Source organism: Eriocheir sinensis, unplaced genomic scaffold (genome assembly GCF_024679095.1).
Source record: "Eriocheir sinensis breed Jianghai 21 unplaced genomic scaffold, ASM2467909v1 Scaffold187, whole genome shotgun sequence".
In the NCBI taxonomy this organism is placed as follows: domain Eukaryota; kingdom Metazoa; phylum Arthropoda; class Malacostraca; order Decapoda; family Varunidae; genus Eriocheir; species Eriocheir sinensis.
Window position 1 is genome coordinate 165,001 of NW_026111261.1, and position 7,500 is coordinate 172,500.

General features: G+C 36.4%; 2 long non-coding RNA genes across 3 annotated transcripts in view; one reads left to right on the plus strand and one right to left on the minus strand.

Moving 5' to 3' along the window:
• LOC126990660 (uncharacterized) overlaps nucleotides 1–7,500 on the plus strand; it is an 8,473-nt gene that overhangs the window by 326 nt on the left and 647 nt on the right. The window contains exon 2 of the long non-coding RNA XR_007744637.1: nucleotides 681–1,513. This is a non-coding gene — a long non-coding RNA (uncharacterized LOC126990660). The remainder of the gene's footprint in view (nucleotides 1–680; nucleotides 1,514–7,500) is intronic.
• The window catches only part of LOC126990659 (uncharacterized), an 8,969-nt gene that overhangs the window by 7 nt on the left and 1,462 nt on the right, over nucleotides 1–7,500 (minus strand). The window contains exons 4-7 of one of the 2 annotated variants that reach the window (XR_007744636.1): nucleotides 6,997–7,064; nucleotides 5,661–6,160; nucleotides 879–1,480; nucleotides 1–53 (exon numbers count right to left, since the gene is read on the minus strand). The exon at nucleotides 1–53 is cut by the window's left edge and continues 7 nt beyond it. This is a non-coding gene — a long non-coding RNA (uncharacterized LOC126990659). Of the gene's footprint in view, nucleotides 54–878; nucleotides 1,481–5,660; nucleotides 6,161–6,495; nucleotides 6,574–6,996; nucleotides 7,065–7,500 lie in introns of those variants that run through there. The other variant, XR_007744635.1, reaches the window with a different exon arrangement.

Below are 7,500 nucleotides of genomic sequence, written 5' to 3' on the forward strand. Positions count from 1 at the left end.
TAGGTTAGGTTAGGTTAAGTTTAGGGTATCTTCAAACACATGATAGCCAGCACCTTATGGTATAAATCAACAAGGAATGACCTCATTTTGTTGTATAGAAAGTCTCATTAGTAAGGAAGCATATATGAATTTCCTGAGTCAAGACCTATAGTGACTGTTTGGGGTTTTGTATGGTTAGGTTAAATTTAGGGTATCTTCAAACACATGGTAGCCAGCACCTTATGGTATGAATCAACAAAGAATGACCTCACTTTGTTGTTTAGAAAGTCTCATTAGTAAGGAAGCATATATGAATTTCCTGAGTTAAGACCTATAGTGACTGTTTGGGGTTTTGTTAGGTTAGGTTAGGGTTTAGGGTATCTTCAAACACATGATAACGAGCACCTTACGGTATAAATCAACAAAGAATGACCTTGTTTTGCAGTATAGAAAGTCTCATTAGTAAGGAAGCATATATGAATTTTCTGAGTCAAGACCTATAGTGACTGTTTGGGGTTTTGTTAGGTTAAGTTTAGGTATCTTCAAACACATGATAGCCAGCACCTTATGGTATAAATCAACAGAGAATGACCTCACTTTGTTGTATAGAAAGTCTCATTAGTAAGAAAGCATATATGAATTTTCTGAGTCAAGACCTATAGTGACTGTTTGGGGTTTTGTTAGGTTAGGTTAGTTTTTAGGTATCTTCAAACACATGATAGCCAGCACCTTATGGTATAAATCAACAAAGAATGACCTCACTTTGTTGCATAGAAAGTCTCATTAGTAAGGAAGCATATATGAATTTTCTGAGTCAAGACCTATAGTGACTGTTTGGGGTTTTGTTAGGTTAGGTTAGGTTAAATTTAGGGTATCTTTAAACACATGATAGCCAGCACCTTATGGTATAAATCAACAAAGAATGACCTCACTTTGTTGTATAGAAAGTCTCATTAGTAAGGAAGCATATATGAATTTTCTGAGTCAAGACCTATAGTGACTGTTTGGGGTTTTGTTAGGTTAGGTTAGGTTAAGTTTAGGGTATCTTCAAACACATGATAGCCAGCCCCTTATGGTATAAATCAACAAAGAATGACCTCACTTTGTAGTATAGAAAGTCTCATTAGTAAGGAAGCATATATGAATTTTCTGAGTCAAGACCTATAGTGACTGTTTGGGGTTTTGTTAGGTTAGGTTAGGTTAAGTTTAGGGTATCTTCAAACACATAATAGCCAGCACCTTATGGTATAAATCAACAAAGAATGACCTCACTTTGTTGCATAGAAAGTCTCATTAGTAAGGAAGCATATATGAATTTTCTGAGTCAAGACCTATAGTGACTGTTTGGGGTTTTGTTAGGTTAGGTTAGGTTAAGTTTAGGTTATCGTCAAACACATGATAGCCAGCACCTTATGGTATAAATCAACAAAGAATGACCTCACTTTGTTGTATAGAAAGTCTCATTAGTAAGGAAGCATATATGAATTTTCTGAGTCAAGACCTATAGTGACTGTTTGGGGTTTTGTTAGGTTAGGTTAGGTTAGATTAAGTTTAGGGTATCTTGAAACACATGATAGCCAGCCCCTTATGGTATAAATCAACAAAGAATGACCTCACTTTGTTGTATAGAAAGTCTCATTAGTAAGGAAGCATATATGAATTTTCTGAGTCAAGACCTATAGTGACTGTTTGGGGTTTTGTTAGGTTAAGTTAGGTTAAGTTTAGGGTATCTTCAAACACATGATAGCCAGCACCTTATGGTATAAATCAACAAAGAATGACCTCACTTTGTTGTATGGAAAGTCTCATTAGTAAGGAAGCATATATGAATTTTCTAAGACCTATAGTGACTGTTTGGGGTTTTGTTAGGTTAGGTTAGGTTAAGTTTAGGGTATCTTCAAACACATGATAGCCAGCACCTTATGGTATAAATCAACAAAGAATGACCTCACTTTGTTGCATAGAAAGTCTCATTAGTAAGAAAGCCTTATAGTGACTGTTTGGGGTTTTGTTAGGTTAAGTTTAGGGTATCTTCAAACACATGATAGCCAGCACCTTATGGTATAAATCAACAAAGAATGACCTCACTTTGTTGCATAGAAAGACACATTAGTAAGGAAACACATATATCAATCTTCAACGGTATTCAAATGCATATGAATACGAATACTGAATATGAATACTCCACCCCTGTCATACCCCCCCCCACCCCCCACCCCCACACACGCACGCACGCACGCACAAATGAGTCCGTACGTCATTTTTTGGGCGGGTTGGGCGGGAAAAGTTGGGCTGGAAAAGGGATTGGGCGGGAGAACGGCCGCGGGAGAACTATTGTGAAAGGGAGGTCATGTGTGGAGGGTCTGACACTTCCCGGGCATGAGTGATGGGAGGAGGAGGAGGAGGAGGAGGAGGAGGAGGAGGAGGAGGAGGAGGAGGAAGAGGAGGAAGGAGGAAGGAATATACGAGACTGGACGATACAAAAAAAGAGAATTATTCGAGGACGAGGAGGAGGAGGAGGAGGAAGAGGAGGAGGAGGAAGAGGAGGAGGAGGAGGAAGAGGAGGAGGAATAAAAGGATGGAAAGAAAGAAAACGATAAAGTTGACAGCAAAAAAAAGAGGAGAGTTGATAAAGGAGGAGGAGGAGGAGGAGGAGGAGGAGGAGGAAGAAGAGGAGGAGTAGGAGGAGGAGGAGGAGGAGGAGGAGGAAGAGGAAGAAGTTGCGAGTAGGAAACAAAGAAAAAAAAAAAGAGGAGGAAGAAAAAGGAGGAAAAGAAGGAAGAAGGAAAAGGAAGAAGAGAGAGAAAGAAGAAAAAGAGGAAGGAGAAGAAAGGAAAAAAAGAGGAAAGGAAGAGAAGATACAGAGAAGAGGAAAGAGGAGGAAGAAAGAGGAAGAAACAGAAGAAACAAAGGAAATGCGAGAGGAAAAATAAAGAGGAAGAGGAAGAAGAAATGAAGAAAGGAAACGAAGAGAAAAGAGAAGAAAGAGGAAGAGGAAGAGGAAGAAAAAGAAGAAACAGAAAAAAAACAAAGAAAAGGCGAGAGGAAAAAAAGAGGAGGAAGAGGAAGAGGAAGAGGAGAAAGAGATGAAGAAAGGAAACGAAGACAAAACAGAAGAAAGAGGAAGAGGAAGAAAAAGAAGAAACAGAGAAAAAAACAAAGAAAAGGCGAGAGGAAAAATAAAGAGGAAGAGGAAGAGGAAGAAGAAATGAAGAAAGGAAACGAAGACAAAAGAGAAGAAAGAGGAAGAGGGAGAGGAAGAAATAAAGAAAAAAAAACAAAATAAAGAGGAAAGAGGAAAAAGAAGAGGAAGAAGAGGAAAAGGAAGAAGAAAGAGAAGAAACGGAGGGAAGGTTAAAAAAAACGAGGAAGAAGAGGAAGAACACGAAATCAAGAAAAAACAAAATAAAGAGGAAAGAGGAAAAAGAAGAGGAAGAAGAGGATGAAGAAGAAGGAGAAGAAACGAAGGGAAGGGAAAAAAAAGATGATGAAAGAGAAAGAAAACAAAATAGAGGAAAAAAAACAAGGAAACAGGAAAGAGGAAAAAAAAGAGGAGCAAGAGGAAGAGGAAGAGGAAGCAAGAGACAACATAAATATTCCCAACATTTCCTTTGCATTCATTCATCTTCCTCTTCCTCTTTATTTCTTTTCTTTATTTTCTCTTCATTTATCATTTTTCTTTTTTTTCACTTTCAAAACAACAAAAACAAAAAGAAAATTGAATAACAGAAGGAATATGATAATGAACTCTCTCTCTCTCTCTCTCTCTCTATTTATCTATCTATTTATTCATTGAGTTATTTTATTAATTTATTCATTAATCTACAAAGTCATTTTTCACACCTGTAATTTAAGTAAGACAGGTAGGAGAATTAAAAGGTCTCTCTCTCTCTCTCTCTCTCTCTCTCTCTCTCTCTCTCTTTCTTCATATATCAACATTTTTCTCCTTTTCTTTCTCTCTTTTTTTCTTTTCTTTTTTCCATTAGCGAATTATATAAAAAAATACTCTCCCTCTTTTTCCCGTTTTTTTCTTTCTTTTCATAAACAAAATATCGAAAAGAAAAGAAAATATATATAATAACCAATCATTGTTGTTTTCTTTCTTTCCATTCAGTAAATAAAGAAAAAAAACATCTAGGTCTAATCACAATATGTCCTAAGAAAAAAATATTATAAAAAACAAAAACATCTCTTAGAGTCGAAAATCCATCTCTCTAAAAGCCAATCTTCGCCTTTAACCCCAATTTCCAGGTGGACTGAAATTTTACTTTAGTCCGCCATCAACCTTCTCTTATATTCATCTTATGCTCGCAAGGAAATCTAAAATGAGCGAGAGAAAGACGGAATGAGGAGGAAGAGGAAGAGGAGGAGGAGGAGGAAGATGAGGAGGAAGATGAGGAGGAAGAGGAGGAGGAGGAAGAGAACGAGAAGGAGGAGGAGGAGGTAGAGATGAGGATAGGAAGAGAGAAGGTTTGGTACGAGGAAGGAAGAAAGGAAGGAAGGAAGGAAGGGATAAGGAGAGAAGAGGAGAGGTAAGAGGAGGAGGAGGAGGAGAGGGGAGGAAGGGAAGGGAAGGGGAGAGAAGGGAGAGAGAAGAAGGGAAAGGAGGGAAGGGGAGGGAGGGAGTAGAAGTGTTTTTCTTTTATTTTTTTAATTTCCAAGTAGATTAAAAAAAATAATTGACACCTCCCGAAATTGACCCCCTTTCGGACACCTCTTTGGATTCTTTTTAGGAGCAGCGAATAGCGGGCTTTTTTTTATTATTGTTTCCTTTTTTTGTGCCCTTGAGCTGTCTCCTTTGTTGTAAAAAAGAGGCATATATGAATTTTTTAAGACCTATAGTGATTGTTTGGGGTTTTGTTAGGTTATGTTAGGTTAGGTTTAAGGTATCTTCAAACACATGATAGCCAGCACCTTATGGTATAAATCAACAAAGAATGACCTCACTTTGTTGCATAGGAAGTCTCATTAGTAAGGAAACATATATGAATTTTCTGAGTCAAGACCTATAGTGACTGTTTGGGGTTTTGTTAGGTTAGGTTAGGTTAAGTTTAGGGTATCTTCAAACACATGATAGCCAGCACCTTATGGTATAAATCAACAAAGAATGACCTCACTTTGTTGTATAGAAAGTCTCATTAGTAAGGAAACATAGATGAATTTTCTGAGTCAAGACCTATAGTGACTGTTTGGGGTTTTGTTAGGTTATGTTAGGTTAAGTTTAGGGTATCTTCAAACACATGATAGCCAGCACCTTATGGTATAAATCAACAAAGAATGACCTCACTTTGTTGTATAGAAAGTCTCATTAGTAAGGAAACATATATGAATTTTCTGAGTCAAGACCTATAGTGACTGTTTGGGGTTTTGTTAGGTTAGGTTAGGTTAAGTTTAAGGTATCTTCAAACACATGATAACCAGCACCTTATGGTATAAATCAACAAAGAATGACCTCACTTTGTTGTATAGAAAGTCTCATTAGTAAGGAAACATATATGAATTTTCTAAGACCTATAGTGACTGTTTGGGGTTTTGTTAGGTTAGGTTAGGTTAAGTTTAGGATATCTTCAAACACATGATAGCCAGCACCTTATGGTATAAATCAACAAAGAATGACCTCACTTTGTTGCATAGAAAGTCTCATTAATAAGGAAACATATATGAATTTTCTGAGTCAAGACCTATAGTGACTGTTTGGGGTTTTGTTAGGTTAAGTTTAGGGTATCTTCAAACACATGATAGCCAGCACCTTATGGTATAAATCAACAAAGAATGACCTCACTTTGTTGTATAGAAAGTCTCATTAGTAAGGAAACATATATGAATTTTCTGAGTCAAGACCTATAGTGACTGTTTGGGGTTTTGTTAGGTTAGGTTAGGTTAAGTTTAGGGTATCTTCAAACACATGATAGCCAGCGCCTTATGGTATAAATCAACAAAGAATGACCTCACTTTGTTGCATAGAAAGTCTCATTAGTAAGGAAACATATATGAATTTTCTGAGTCAAGACCTATAGTGACTGTTTGGGGTTTTGTTAGGTTAGGTTAGGTTAAGTTTAGGGTATCTTCAAACACATGATAGCCAGCACCTTATGGTATAAATCAACAAAGAATGACCTCACTTTGTTGTATAGAAAGTCTCATTAGTAAGGAAGCATATATGAATTTTCTGAGTCAAGACCTATAGTGACTCTTTTGGGTTTTGTTAGGTTAAGTTAGGTTAAGTTTAGGGTATCTTCAAACACATGATAGCCAGCACCTTATGGTATAAATCAACAAAGAATGACCTCACTTTGTTGTATAGAAAGTCTCATTAGTAGGGAAGCATATATGAATTTTCTGAGTCAAGACCTATAGTGACTGTTTGGTGTTTTGTTAGGTTAGGTTAGGTTAAGTTTAGGATATCTTCAAACACATGATAGCCAGCACCTTATGGTATAAATCAACAAAGAATGACCTCATTTTGTTGTATGGAAAGTTTCATTAGTAAGGAAACATAGATGAATTTTCTAAGACCTATAGTGACTGTTTGGGGTTTTGTTAGGTTAGGTTAGGTTAAGTTTAGGGTATCTTCAAACACATGATAGCCAGCACCTTATGGTATAAATCAACAAAGAATGACCTCACTTTGTTGCATAGAAAGTCTCATTAGAAAAGGAAACATATATGAATTTTCTAAGACCTATAATGACTGTTTGGGGTTTTGTTAGGTTAAGTTAGGTTAAGTTTAGGGTATCTTCAAACACATGATAGCCAGCACCTTATGGTATAAATCAACAAAGAATGACCTCACTTTGTTGTATAGAAAGTCTCATTAGTAAGGAAACATATATGAATTTTCTAAGACCTATAGTGACTGTTTGGAGTTTTGTTAGGTTAGGTTAGGTTAAGTTTAGGATATCTTCAAACACATGATAGCCAGCACCTTATGGTATAAATCAACAAAGAATGACCTCACTTTGTTGCATAGAAAGTCTCATTAATAAGGAAACATATATGAATTTTCTGAGTCAAGACCTATAGTGACTGTTTGGGGTTTTGTTAGGTTAAGTTTAGGGTATCTTCAAACACATGATAGCCAGCACCTTATGGTATAAATCAACAAAGAATGACCTCACTTTGTTGCATAGAAAGTCTCATTAGTAAGGAAACATATATGAATTTTCTGTCAAGACCTATAGTGACTGTTTGGGGTTTTGTTAGGTTAGGTTAAGTTTAGGGTATCTTCAAACACATGATAGCCAGCACCTTATGGTATAAATCAACAAAGAATGACCTCACTTTGTTGCATAGAAAGTCTCATTAGTAAGGAAACATATATGAATTTTCTAAGACCTATAGTGACTGTTTGGGGTTTTGTTAGGTTAAGTTAGGTTAAGTTTAGGGTATCTTCAAAAACATGATAGCCAGTCCCTTATGGTATAAATAAAAAAAGAATGACCTCACTTTGTTGTATAGAAAGTCTCATTAGTAAGGAAACATATGAATTTTCTAAGACCTATAGTGACTGTTTGGGGTTTT